Genomic DNA, 15550 nt, shown 5'->3' with positions numbered 1-15550 from the left:
AACTGGGTGAACCCTTTCGGATTGTGATTCAGCTTTGCTAGAATCCCCAGATAGAGGTGTCCAGAGTTCTTAAGCACACTCTTTTTTCTTTGGATCACGACTTTAACTACTCAGTCTCAAACTTTTCACTTGACACCTTCACACCACAAGCATATGGTTAGGGACAGCTTGGTTGAGCCGCTTAGGCTAGGATTTTATTCCTTTCGGCCCTCCTATCCATTAATGCTCAAAGTCTTGGATCCTTTTTACCCTTGCTTTTTGGTTTAAAGGGCTATTGGCTTTTTCTGCTCGCTTTTTCTTTTTCCTTCTTTTTTTTTCCGCAAGCTTTGTTTTTCACTGCTTTTTCTTGCTTCAAGAATCAATTTTATGATTTTTCAGATTATCAATAACATTTCTCTTTTTTTTCATTATTCTTTCAAGAGCGAACAATTTTAACATTCATGAATTTCACTATAAAAAATATGCACTGTTCAAGCATTCATTCAGAAAACAAAAAGTATTGCCACCAAATCAAAATAATCAAACTAATTTCAAGATAGAATTTGAAATTCATGTACTTCTTTTTCTTTTTCAGAAAACATTTTTCATTTTAAGAAAGGTGAAAGACTCATGGAATATTCATAGCTTTAAGACACAAACATAGACAAAACATATGGCATAGAAATAAAAAAACAGAAAAATAAGAACAAGGAAATTAAAGAACGGGTCCACCTTAGTGACGTCGGCTAGTTCTTCCTCTTGAAGATCCTATGGAGTGCTTGAGCTCCTCTATGTCTCTTTCTTGCCTTTGTTGCTCCTCTCTCATGACCTTTTGGTCCTCTCTGATTTCATTGAGGATAATGGGGTGCTCTTGGTGCTCCATTCTTAGTTGCTCCATGTTAGAACTCAAATCTCCTAAAGAGGTGTTGAGTTGCTCCCAATAGTTATGTGGAGGAAAATGCATCCCTTGAGGCATCTCAGGGATTTCTTGATGAGAAATTTCCTCATGATCTTGTTGAGGTCCATGAGTGGGCTCTCTTGTTTGCTCCATTCTCTTCTTAGTGATGGGCTTGTCTCCTTCAATGAGGATGTCTTCCTCTATGACAATCCCAGCTGAATTGCATAGGTGACAGATGAGATGAGGAAAGGCTAACCTTGTCAAAGTGGAGGGCTTGTCAGCCACCTTGTATAGTTCTAGAGATATTATCTCATGAACTTCTACTTCCTCTCTAATCATGATACTGTGGATTATGATAGCCCGGTCTACAGTTACTTCAGACCGGTTGCTAGTAGGAATAATAGAGCGTTGGATGAACTCTAACCATCCTCTAGCCACGGGCTTGAGGTCAAGTCTTCTTAGTTGAATCGGCTTACCTTTGGAGTCTCTTTTCCATTGAGCTCCTTCCATACAGATGACCATGAGGACTTGGTCCAACCTTTGATCAAAGTTGACCCTTCTAGTGAAAGGATCAGGATCTCCTCTCATTATTGGCAAGTTGAATGCCAACCTTACAGTTTCCGAACTGAAATAAAAGTATTTCCCCAAACCATTGTGAGCCAATTCTTTGGGTTAGGGTTTACACTTTGATCATGGTTCTTAGTGATCCATGCATTAGCATAGAACTCTTGAACCATTAAGATTCTAACTTGTTGGTTGGGGTTGGTGAGAGCTTCCCAACCTCTTCTTCAAACCTCACGTCGGATCTCCAGATATTCACTCTTTTTGAGCATGAAGGGGACCTCAGGGATCACCTTTTTCTTGGCCACAACTTTATAGAAGTGGTCTTGATGGACGTTTGAGATGAATCTTTCCATCTCCCAAGACTCAGAGGTGGAAGCAATTGCCTTCCCTTTCCTCTTTCTAGAGATTTCTCTGGCCTTAGGTGCCATTAATGGTTATGGAAAAATAAGAAGCATAGCTTTTTCCACACCAAACATAAAAGTTTTGCTAATCTTCGAGCAAAAGAAGAAAGAAAGAAGGAGAAGAAGAAGAAATAAAGGAGATGGAGGGGGATTATGGGTTTGGCCTAAGGGGGTTTAAGTGTGTATGATGTGTGAAATTGAAGGTGTTAAGGAGGGGTATTTATGAAGGGGTTGGGTTTGGGAGGGAAATGTTTTGAATTTCAATGGAGAGGTAGGTGGGGTTTTATGATGGGTTTTTGGGGAGTAGTAGATGGATGTGAGTGGTGAAGAGAGTGTGGGGAAGAGGGTAGGAGTTGATAGGTGAAGGGGAATAGGTGTTGATGTGATTGGTCAAGGGTATTTAGGGAAGAGTGTTATGGAAAGGTGTGAAGAGGATAGAAAGGGATGTGGGGTAGGTGGGGATCCTGTGGGATCCCCAGATCCTGAGGTGTCAAGGAATTCTGGTCCCTGCACCTTTCTGGCGTTTAAACGCCCACTGTGTGCCATTTCTGGTGTTTAACGCCTTCTCTGCTACCTTTTCTGGTGTTAAACGCTAGGCTGATACCCTTTTCTAGCGTTAAACACCAGTCTGCTTGCCAATTCTGGCGTTTAACGCCAGCCAAACACCAGACACCCTTTTCTGGCATTAAACGCTAGTCTGTCTGCCAATTCTGGCGTTTAACATCCAGAATGCTGCCAGACTGGGCGTTAAACGCCCATTTTGCTATCCTTACTGGCGTTTAAACACCAGTAAGCCTATCCTCCAGGGTGTGCTATTTTTGACGATGTTTTTGATTCTGCTTTAATTCTGCAGCTATTTTTGTGACTCCACATGATCATCTACCTAAAGAAAACATAACATGACAATGGAAAACAAATGTCTATAAAAATAAAAATAATTAAATAACATTGGGTTGCCTCCCAATAAGCGCTTCTTTAATATCAATAGCTTGACAGTGAGCTCTTAGAGAGCTTCACAGAGACTCAGAGCTTAATGGTGGCCTCCTAACACCAAACTTAGAAGTTGAGTGTGGGGGCTCTGTTTGACTCTGTATAGAGAGAAGCTTTTCATGCTTTCTCTCCATGGTTACAGAAGAAGATCCTTGAGCCTTAAACACAAGGTAGTCCTCATTCAATTGAAGGACTAACTTTCCTCTATCCACATCAATCACAGCTCTTGCTGTGGCTAGGAAGGGTCTTCTAAGGATAATGGATTCATCCTCTTCCTTCCTAGTGTCTAGGATTATGAATTCAGCAGGGATGTACATGCCTTCAACCTTCACTAAGACATCCTTTACAAGTCCATAAGCCTGTTTCCTTGATTTGTCTGCGATCTCTAGTGAGATTCTTGCAGCTTGTACCTCAAAGATCCCTAGTTTCTCCATTACAGAGAGTGGCATAAGGTTTATTCCTAACTCCAGGTCACACAGAGCCTTCTCAAAGGTCATGGTACCTATGGTACTAGGTATAAAGAACTTTCTGGGATCTGATTTCTTCTGAGGTAATTTCAGTCGAACCAAGGCATTCAATTCATTGATGAGCAATGGAGGTTCAACCTCCCAAGTCTCATTACCAAATAACTTGGCATTCAGCTTCATGATTGCTCCTAGATACTAAGCAACTTGCTCTTCAACAATATCTTCATCCTCTTCAGAGGAGAAATACTCATCAGAGCTCATGAATGGCAACAGTAAGTTCGGTGGAATCTCTATGGTCTCTATATGAGCCTCAAATTCCTTTGGTTCCTCATTAGGGAACTCGTTAGTGGTTAGTGGACGTCCATTGAGGTCTTCCTCACTGGAAATCACTGCGTCTTCCTCCTCTATAGGTTCGGCCACTTTGGGTATATTGATGGCCTTGCACTCTCTCTTTGGATTCTCTTCTGTATTGCTTGGGAGAGTACTAGGAGGGATTTCAGTAACTCTTTTACTCAGCTGACCCACTTGTGCTTCCAAATTTCTGATAGAGGACCTTGTTTCAGTCATGAAACTGAGAGTGGTCTTAGATAGATCAGAGACTATGGTTGCTAAGTCAGAGAGGCTCTGCTTAGAATTTTCTATCTGTTGCTGAGAAGATGATGGAAAAAGGCTTGCTATTGCCAAACTTATTTCTCCCACCATTATTATTGAAGCCTTGTTGAGGCTTCTGTTGACCCTTCCATGAAAAATTAGGATGATTCCTCCATGAAGGATTGTAAGTGTTTCCATAGGATTCTCCCATGTAATTCACCTCTTCCATTGTAGGATTCTCAAGGTCATAAGCTTCTCCTTCAGAGGAGGCTTCTTTAGTACTGCCGGATGCAGCTTGCATTCCAGTCAGATTCTGAGAAATCATATTGACTTACTGAGTCAATATTTTATTCTGAGCCAATATGGCATTCAGAGTATCAATCTCAAGAACTCCTTTCTTCTGAGTCATCCCATTATTCCCAGGATTTCTTTCAGAAGTATACATGAACTGGTTATTTGCAACCATCTTAATGAGTTCCTGGGCTTCTGCAGGCGTCTTCTTCAGATGAAGAGATCTGTCAGCAAAGTGATCCAAGGACATCTTGGACAATTTAGACAGACCATCATAGAATATACATAGGATGCTCCATTCTAAAAGCATGTCAAAAGGACACCTTCCGATTAATTGCTTGTATCTTTCCCAAGCTTCAAAGAGTGATTCACCTTCCTTTTGTCTGAAGGTTTGGACTTCTACTCTAAGCTTGCTCATCTTTTGAGGTAGAAAGAATTTGGCCAAGAAAGCATTGACCAACTTTTCTCAAGAGTTCAGGCTTTCTTTAGGTTGTGAGTCTAACCATATCCTAGCTCTGTCTCTCACAGCAAAGGGGAAAAGCATAAGTCTATAGACCTCGGGATCAACTCCATTGGTCTTAACAGTGTCACAGATCTGCAAGAATTAACCTAAGAACTGATGAGGATCTTCCAATGGAAGTCCGTGAAACTTGCAATTATGCTGCATTAGAGAAACTAATTGAGGCTTAAGCTCAAAGTTGTTTGCTCTAATTGTAGGAATTGAGATGCTTCTTCCACGGAAGTCGGAAGTTGGTGCAGTAAAGTCACCAAGCATCTTCCTTGCATCTCCACCATTGTTGTTGTTTTTGGCTGCCATGTTTACTTCTTTTTCGAAAATTTTTGAAAGGTCTTCTCCAGAGTGTTGTGCTTTAGCTTCTCTTAGCTTCCTCTTCAGAGTCCTTTCAGGTTCAAGATCAGCTTCAACAAGAATGTTCTTATCCTTGTTCCTGCTCATATGAAAAAGAAGAGAACAAAGAAAGAAGAGGAATCCTCTATGTCACAGTATAGAGATTCCTTTGAGAGAGAGTATTCGAATATTACTTAAAAGAAAAGAAAAATATTTTTGTTTTTATTTAATTTATAAGTTAGAATTCGAAATTTAAGAAAAGAAATAAAATTTAAAGAATGAACCTTTCTTAACAAGAAAGTAACAAACTTGAAATTTTTTGAATCAAAACATTAAATTATTAGTAAAGTTTTCGAAAATATTAAATAAAAATAAGAAAAAGATTTTGAAAATTAATTTTGAAGAATTTTCGAAAAATATGAAAGAAAAATGAAAAAGATTTGATTTTGAAAAAGATTTGAAAGGATAGAAATTTTTAAATTGAAATTTTGACTTGACTAACAAGAAACAACTAAATTTTAAAAATTTTTGACTAAGTCAACCCAAAATTTCGAAATTTATGAGTAAAATAAGGAAAAGATATTATTTTTGATTTTTTTGAATTAATGAAGAAAGAGAAAAACAACAAAATGACACAAAACATGAAAATTTAAGATCAAAACAAAAAATGCATGCAAGAATATTTTAAATGTCAAGATGAAAACCAAGAACAATTTGAAGATCAAGATGAACCTCAAGAACATATTTTTTTGAAAATTTTTAAGAAAAGAAAGATATACAAGACACCAAACTTAGAAATTTTTAAACTTTAGACACTAATAATTCGAAAATGCATATGAAAAATAAGAAAAGACACACAACAAGAAAATTTAAAGATCAAATAAGGAAAATCAACAAGAACAACTTGAAGATCAAGAAAGAACACAATATATGATTTTTTGAAAATTTTAGAAAAATTAAAAACATGCAGTTGACACCAAGCTTAAAATTTGACACTAGACTCAAACAAGAAACACAATTTTTGGTTTTTATGGCTTTATTAAAAAAAAATTTTGTATATTTTTCGAAAAAAGTTTTGAAAAAAGAAATTAAAGAAATTCAAAATTTTTAATAAGAATTCCAAGATTCATGCAATGTTAGTCTAAAGCTTCAGTCCAAAAGAATTAGACATGGCCAAATAACCAGCCAAGCTTTAGCAGAACAAATACAGACATGTCCTTTCTACAATGGAAAGTGGAAACCTCGGTCCAAAAGATTAGACATGGCTTAAAACCCAGCCAGGCTTCAACATATCTCAAGAAGCTCTAGAATTCATTCTTACAAATTTTTATGAATTTTTCGAAAACTAAAAACATATTTATGTTTTTTGAATTTTTCGAAAATAAAAATAAAAAGCTTTAAACATAAAAAAAATTACCTATTTTAAGCAACAAGATGAACCGTCAGTTGTCCAAACTCGAACAATCCCCAGCAACGGCACCAAAAACTTAGTGCACGAAATTGTGATCACACTTTTCACAACTCCGCACAGCTAACCAGCAAGTGCACTGGGTCGTCCAAGTAATACCTTACGTGAGTAAGGGTTGATCCCACGGAGATTGTCAGCTTGAAGCAAGCTATGGTCATCCTGTAAATCTTAGTCAGGCGGATTCAAATGGTTATGAGGTTTTGATAATTAAAAGATAAATAAAACATAAAATAAGATAAAGATACTTATGTAATTCATTGGTGGGAATTTTAGATAAGCGTTTGGAGATGCTTTGTTGCTTCTGAACCTCTGCTTTCCTATTGTCTTCTTCTAATCATGCGTGCTCCCTTCCATGGCAAGATGTATGATCCTCTCGGATGAAAAATACCAGGTACGGTTTCTGCACGGCTAATCAACTGTCGGATTTCTCGTCTCGGATGAAAAATACCAGGTACAGCTACCGCATGACTAATCATCTGTGGGTTCTCACTAGCATCGAAATAGGATCTCTTTATGCTTTTGCACACTGTCACTACGCCCAACATTCGCAAGTTTGAAGCTCGTCACAGTCATCTCTTCTCAGATCCTACTCGGAATACCACAGACAAGGTTTAGACTTTTCGGATCTCAGGAATACTGCGAATTGGTCCTAGCCTATACCACGAAGGTTCTAATCTTCCGGACTCGGTCCCTAGATCAGAGACCCAAGAGAATATACTCCGGCTGTCATCCAATGACTACGTTGAACATCATGTAGACCGCTTATGGTTGTCAGGCACGCGGATCTTGGCTAAGCGAGTAACGAAGATAGTGGGTGATTGTCACGGGTCACCCCTTCATTCTGACTTAACTGAATTAAGTACGAGAGTATATCTTGGAGAAGAAGTAGGCGTGAATTAAAAGAGAAACAATAGTACTTGCATTAATTCATGAAGAACAACAGAGCTCCACACCTTAATCTATGAGGTGTAGAAACTCCACCGTAGAAAATACATAAGAGAGAAAAGTCTAGGCATGGCCGAATGGCTAGCCTCTAAATGTAACATAAAATGCTAATACAGTCTCAATACAATAGTAAAAAGTTCTATTTATACTAAACTAGTTAGAAGGGATTACAGAAAATAAGTAACTAAGTGCAGATAGTGCAGAAATCCACTTCTGGGGCCCACTTAGTGCGTTCTTGGGCTGAGCATTGAAGCTTTCATGTGCATAGGCCATTCTTGGAGTTAAACGCCAAGTTGGGTGCCAGTTTGGGTGTTTAACTTCAGTTCTGGTGCCAGTTCTGGCATTTTATGCCAGAAAAGGATCAGAATCCAACAGCATCTGCAGTCCTTTTTCAGCCTCTGAATCAGATTTTTGCTCAGGTCCCTCAATTTCAGCCAGAAAATACATGAAATTATAGAAAAACACACAAACTCATAGTAAAGTCCAGAAATATGATTTTTGAATAAAAACTAATAAAAATATAATAAAAGGTAACAAAAACATGCTAAAAACTATGTAAAAACAATGCCAAAAAGGGTATAAAATATCCGTTCATCAAGGACCGTGCACGGACTAAGTGTGAGAGAGGATCGACTTCGTGTAGGGGTAAAAAAAATTTTTTTTCTCAAATCACTTTGCAATACTCGTTTTAGTTCTTTTTGATGAATTTTAGTAGCTTTATTTTCATTGCATCTTAGTTGAATTGTTTATGAATATCTCTTTATAGTTCATAGTTATATGGTAGTTAATGCTTGCATGTTGTATGATAGAATGAATAAGTTGGCAAAATACCAAGAAAGTTCCATGAAACCTTTTCTAGGGGCATACCATTGATTGGATTGAAGAAAAATTATGTTTACCAACTTGCTTGGAGTATTTTGTTATAGAACATGGAAAAGAGCTAGAACAACATACCTTTTGAGATTTGAGCTTTAATAGATGGTTGCACTTTTCAGCCATAATGTTGTTCTTGTGTGTGATTATACTCCTTTTTATTGTGATCATTGATTTGCATGATTCTTTATATCCTGTATTTATGTTTGGATGCATTTAGCATGATTGAGGCCATCTTGGATGATAAACTCACTAACCTATATGGCCAACCCTTGCATTCACCTTTGTGAACCCCTTTGAGCTTATGAATCCCCTTTTGTTCTGATGATAGCACATTACTCCCCTTAAGCGGAAAACCATTGATGTCCCTAAATTACTCTTTGATTAGCTTTGGTGGATTAGTGTGTAAATTCTAAGTGTGGGGGAATTTTGGGAAGCATTGGTGATAGAGACATGAACTCTTTGTGAAAAATTTTTTTTTTGGCAATTAGGTAATGCTCATGCATTTTACTAATTAAAACATATGTATCCAAAGTTCCAAAAAAAAAACTTGTGCATAACAAAGTATGAAATGAAAGAGTAAATAAAGGATGCATATGCCGTGTTTGAAAAGAAAATGCATGAGTGAGGTGAGATAGAAAAAGAAAATGGGTAGAAAGGTTGTATTGTTATGCGTACATAGGTGATGTAGGATTAGGTGGACACTCAAGCTAATCAAAGAACTAATTCTTTAAGTCCACTTAACCATATTTTGAAGTGAGTGGGGGTTGGTGGGAGTTATAATGGTTTAGGAGAAGTGATATGGAGGTGATTGGGTTAGTGTTTATAGGGAAGAGTGTATGGGAAAGTGTGAAAGTAAAAAGGAAGAAGTGGGATAGGTAAAGATGCTGTGGGACCCACTGGTCTTGAGGGACTAGAGAATTCAGATTCCCTGCCTTCTGCACTGACGTTTGAATGCCCAGGATCTGCTCCCAAGATCTGCCCATTGGGGGCATTGAACGCCTAGGCAGTGCTCCTTGGCTGGTGTTCAACACCAGTAACACTCCATCTAGAGTGTTCTATTTTCACTGCTTTAACGTTTCTGTCTCTATTCTGACTGCTACATACGATTATGACCCTGAAAAAAGATAACTTAAAGAAAAATAAAATAAAAGAAAATAGAAATAATTAATTAAGGTTGGGTTGCCTCCCAACAAGCGCTTCTTTAACGTCATTAGCTTGACGGTTAGCTCCTTACGAAGATGAGTATAGGCTCAGAATTTCGCCCCTCACAGTGAACTTTCCTCCTATCTTCTCATGAATGAGCTCCACATGCTCCAGAGACAGGACACGACTCACCGTATGTGGTATGACTAGCTTCTTGGTGAAGATAACTCTCATGCCAGGTGAGAGGCCTTCAGTTGGGACTTTCTTGTCCCTCTAGCCTTTAGGTACTTTCTTCCTGGTACCTTTGTTCTCAGTGTTTGTTAATGGCTGCCCAACACCAAATTTAGAATTGATGTTTGGGGGTTTAGTACAGCTCTGCATTGAAAGAGATGGTTGGAACACTAGGTGTTGCACAGTTATCTCAGAGGGAGAGTTGGAGTGAGGCATCTTAAACAAGATATAGTCCTCTCCTTATTGGAAAACCATTTCTCCCTTTGCCACATTAATCATGGCATTTGCAGTAGCTAAGAAAGGTATTCTGAGGATGATAGAATCATTCTCATCCTCTCCTATGTCCAAGACTATAAAGTTTGCAGGGATGTAGTGATCTTTAACCTTCAACAAGACATCCTTTACTAAGCCATATGGCTTCTACATTGATTTGTCTGCCATCTCTAATAAGATGTTTGCAGCTTGTACCTCAAAGATTTCCAGCTTCTCCATTACAGAGAGTGGCATGAGGTTTATGCTTGACCCTAGGTCACACAAAGCCTATTCAAAGGTCATGGTGCCTATGGTGCAAGGAATCAGGAAGCGTCCAGGGTCTAGAAGCTTCTGAGGTAGCCTCTGCTGAACCAAAGCATTTAGTTCTTTGTTAAGCAGTGGAGGTTCTTCCTCCAAACGCTTTGTACCAAATAGCTTAGCATTCAGCTTCATAAGAGCTTCTAGGTACCGAGCAACTTGCTCTTCCCTAGTGTCTTTGTCCGCATCAGAGGATGAGTATTCATCAGAACTTATGCATTGCAGAAGTGCATGCAAAGGAACCTCTATAGTCCCTATATGAGCCTTGGCTTCCTTTAGTTCTTGGATAGGGATTTCTTGAGTGGGTATTGAACACTCATAGGGTGTGCGTTTATTGGCGTTCAACGCCAGCTCTGATGGCTCTTTAGGCAATGAATGCCCATGCTGTATACCCTTACTGGCGTTAAACGCCGGTTCCCTTACCATTTTGGGCATTGAATGCCAACAGGGATGTCCTGGCTAGTGTTAAATGCTAGCTTCCCCGTCTGTTTGGGCATTCAACGCCCAGTGAGGGATTCCTCACTGGTGTTCAGCGCCAGCTCTGGTGCTAGGTTAGGCGTTGAACGCCTAGCCAGTGCTCCCTGGTTGGCGTTCAACGCCAGCTTTGCTGTCTGTATGGGCGTTGAACGCCCAGTGAGGGCTTCCTCACTGGCGTTTGGCACTAGGTTCTTGGCCATTTTGGGCGTTGAACGCCCAATGAGATCTTCCTTACTAGCGTTCAATGCCTTCCCAGTCTCTCCAGATTCGGCCTCTACCTCAGTGGTGATAGCCTTGCACTCTTCTCTTGGGTTCACTTCAGTGTTACTAGGAAGAGTGTTAGGAGGAGTCTCAGGGATCCTCTTGCTCAGCTGACCAACTTGTACCTCCAAATTTCTGATGGCGGATCTAGTTTCATTTATGAAACTACGGGTGGTCTTAGAGAGGCTAGAGACTAGAATGGCTAAGTCAGAAAGGCTCTGCTTAGGAGTCTCCATATTCCCTTAAGAAGATGGGAATTGTGGTCTGTTGTTGAACCTATTCTGGTTCCGTCCACCTTGATTATTGTTGAAACCTTGCTGAGGTTTCTGTTGATCCTTACATGAAAGGTTAGGATGATTCCTCCATGAAGGTTTGTAGATGTTTCCATAGGATTCTCCCATGTAATTTACCTCCTCCATGGTGGTTTGATCAGGATCATAAGCTTCTACTTTAGAAAAAGCTTCCTAAGTATTGCCAGCTACAGTTTGCATTCCAGTCAAATGCTGAGAGATCATATTGACCTGCTGGGTCAAGATCTTGTTCTAAGCTAATATGGCATTCAGAGTATCAACTTCAAGAACTCCTTTCTTCTGAGAGGTCCCCTGATAAACCCCATTTGTAGGGTTTATCTTGTGCTTAATTTAGGAGATTTTATGACCTTTTACGCATATTTATTCGATGAAATAGCATGGTTTTATGATTGGCTCCTAATTTGTGCTTAAGTGTGAAAACATGCTTTTTAGGCCCTTAATTGCCAATTTTGATTCACCTTTGATTCCACTAGATGCCTTGATGTGTGTGTTAGTGATTTCAGGTTGAAAAGGCTAGGAATGGATTAAAGGAAAGAAGAGAAAAGCATGCAAAGTGGAGAAATCATGGAAAAGCAAGGATTTGGGATGAGTTCAACAACGCGCACGTGCAGCAGATGCGCAATCGTGAAATGATGAGGTCGCATGGTGACGCGTATGCGTACATGACGCGTACGAATGGATGGAAAATTGTCAAGCGACGCGTACGCATGACGTGCGCGTACGCGTCGATGCTCGCACGTGACTCACTTAAAGCTAATCCGTTGGGGGCAATTTCTGGGCTTCCCAGGCCCAAATCCAACTCATCTCTGATGCTATTTAACCCAAGGACTGAAGGGGAATCACATGTCTAGTGACACTAGTTTAGTTTAGTTTAAGTTTTGGAGGGAAAGTTAGTTTCTAGAGAGAGAAGCTCTCACTTCTCTCTAGAATTAGGATTAGGTTAGATCTAGGTTAATTTCATGGTTTGATTTAATTTTCCTTTTGTAATTCTTCTTCTTCTACCTTTTCTCTCTCTAGTTTAGCATTTAATTCTTGTAATTCTTTACTTTTATGTTGATGCACTTTTATTTCTTCTATTTCTCTTTTAATGCAATTTATGATTCATGTTCCTTTATTGTTGAATTGCTTAACTCATTTTACTTTCCTTTTATGCCTTCCATGTGTTTGATAAAATGCTTGGTTGGATTTTAGCATAGATTTTGTTCCTCTTGGCCTAGGTAGAGTAATTAGTGACTCTTGAGTTATCTAATGCCTTTGATTGATTGAAGATTAGAAGTTGCTAGTTAATTTGAATGCCTCTAAAGTTAGTCTTTTCATAGGAGTTTATTAGGACTTGAGGAATCAAATTAATTCATCCACTTGACTTTCCTCCATGGTTAGAGGTTAACTAAGTGGGAGCAATGGATAATTGTTGTCACAATTGAGGAGGATAACTAGGATAGGACTTCTAGTTCTCGTTCCTTGCCAAGAGCTTTTCTAGTTGCTAGTGTATTTTCATTGCCATTTACTTTTCTTGTCTCTTAGTTCAAAAACCCCAAACATACCTCATAACCAATAACAAGAACACTTTATCGTAATTCCTAGGGAGAACAACCCGAGGTTTGAATACTTCGGTTATTAATTTTAGGGGTTTGTACTTGTGACAAACAATCTTTTGTATGAAAGGATTATTGCTGGTTTAGAAACTATACTTGCAACGAGAATTCATTTGTGAATTCTAGACCATCAATTTTCCATTCATCATCCCCTGGTATACAGGATTTCTCTCAGAGGTGTACATGAATTGATTATTTGCAACCATCTCAATGAGTTCTCTAGCTTCTGCAGGTGTTTTCTTCAAGTGGAGTGATCCACCTGCAGAGCTGTCCAATGATATTTTGGACATCTCAGACAGACCATTATAGAAAACTCCTAGGATAGACCATTCTGAGAGCATGTTAGGAGGACACCTTGATGACATGTCATCATGTCATATTTTTCTATGCTTTTTCATACAAGAAATTAATGATTAGTGCTTAAATATTGAATACTTTTGTGTTTAAATGGTATATTTCTTTGATCTTTTAATTTTATAAATTTTGTAGAAAATAAATAGAAAAAGAAGCACAAAGCACAAAATAAGCTAAAAAGGAGAAAAGGGAGATTCTGGGGAATATTTTGGAGTTTGGGCACACTTTGGAGCCTTAGGCCACGCTTTTAAAAGCATGGCCCATGACTAAATCAAGGAAGAGTGCTCTATTTCACCATCAGTGCTCATTTGCAAAGAGAACGCTATCGTGGCTTACTGAGCGTTTTCAGGCAAATCCAAAATTGGGAATTGAAAAATTGGTATCAACGCGCACGTGATGAGCGGATAATTTATACGCTTTTTGGCATTGTTTTTAGTATGTTTTTAGTATATTTTAAATAGTTTTTATTATATTTTTATTAGTTTTTATTTAAAATTTACTTTTCTGGACTTTACTATGAGTTTGTGTATTTTTCTGTGATTTCAGGTATTTTCTGGCTGAAATTGAGGGACCTGAGCAAAAATCTGATTCAGAGGCTGAAAAAAGGACCGCAGATGCTGTTGGATACTGACCTCCCTGCACTCAAAGTGGATTTTCTGGAGCAACAGAAGCCCAATTGGCACGCTCTTAATTGCGTTAGAAAGTAGACATCCTGGGCTTTCCAGAAATATATAATAGTTGATACTTTGCCCGAGATTTAATGGCCCAAACTGGCGTTCCAAGTCAGCTCAAGAATTCTGGCGTTTAACTCCAAAATTGGCACAAAAGCTGGAGTTAAACTCCCAAACTGGCACAAAAGCTGGCGTTTAACTCCAAGAAAAGTCTCTACACATGAAAGCTTCAATGCTCAGCCCAAGCACATACCAAGTGGATCCGGAAGAAGATTTCTGCATTAATTACTGATTTCTGTAAACCCTAGGCTACTAGTTTTCTATAAATAGGACCTTTTGCTATTGTATTTTAATCTTTTACTCATACTTTTGATAGACCTCATCACGTTTTGGGAGGCTGGCCTCATGGCCATGCCTGAACCTTGTTCTTATGTATTTTCAACGGTGGAGTTTCTACACACCATAGATTAAGGTGTGGAGCTCTGCTGTTCTTCAAGAATTAATACAAAGTGCTATTGTTTTTCTATTCAACTCAAGTCTATTTCTTCTCCAAGATATTCATTCGTTCTTCAACTTGATGGATGTGATGATCCGTGACACTCATCATTATTCTCACCTATGAACATGTGCCTGACAACCACCTCTGTTCTACTAGCAATGGCTTGAATGCGTATCTCTTGGGTTTCTAATCTAAGATTGGAACCTTCGTGGTATAGGCTAGAATTATGGCGGCCAATCCTGAGATCCGGAACGTCTAAACCTTGTCTGTGGTATTCTGAGTAGGATCTGGGAAGGGATGACTGTGACGAGCTTCAAACTCGCGATCGTGGGGCGTGTGACAGACGCAAAAGGATCAATGAATCCTATTCCGACATGATCGAGAACCGACAGATGATTAGCCGTGCGGTGACAGCGCATTTGGAACGTTTTCACTGAGAGGACGAGAAGTAGCCATTGACAACGATGATGCCCAACATAAAGCTTGCCATGGAAAGGAGTATGAATGATTGGAAGAAGGCAATAGGAAAGCAAAGGTTCAGGAGGAACAAAGCATCTTCATACGCTTATTTGAAATTCCAACCAAAGAATTACATAAGTATCTCTATCTTTATTTTATATTTTATTCATCTTTTAATTATCAATTCTCCATCATCATCTGAATTAGCCTGACTGAGATTTACAAGGTGACCATAGCTTGCTTCAGGCCGACAGTCTCCGTGGGATCGACCCTTACTCACGTAAGGTATTACTTGGACGACCCAGTGCACTTGCTGGTTAGTTGGGCGAAATTGTGACAAAGTGTGATTCACGTTTAAGAGCTCCAAGTCCTTTGGCGCCATTGTTGATGATCACAATTTTGCATACCAAGTTTTTGGCGCCGTTGCCGGGGATTGTTCGAGTTTGCATAACTGACGGTTCATCTTGTTGCTTAGATTAGGTACTTTTCAGAATTTTTAAGAATGAATTCTAGAGTTTCAAGGTGATGTTCTGATCATTACAAAAGCTGATTGATTCTCATCAATTTAGCTGCTGAATGTAATGTCCTGCTGAAGCTTGGCCAACCATGTCTAATCTTTTTAGACTGAAGCTTTAGACTAACATTGCATGAATCCTGGAATT

This window comes from Arachis ipaensis, chromosome B1, assembly GCF_059453495.1.
Source record: "Arachis ipaensis isolate K30076 ecotype BB chromosome B1, ASM5945349v1, whole genome shotgun sequence".
Lineage (NCBI taxonomy): Eukaryota > Viridiplantae > Streptophyta > Magnoliopsida > Fabales > Fabaceae > Arachis > Arachis ipaensis.
The sequence above is the reverse complement of the archived record's forward strand: the minus strand, read 5'-3'. Positions refer to the sequence as shown.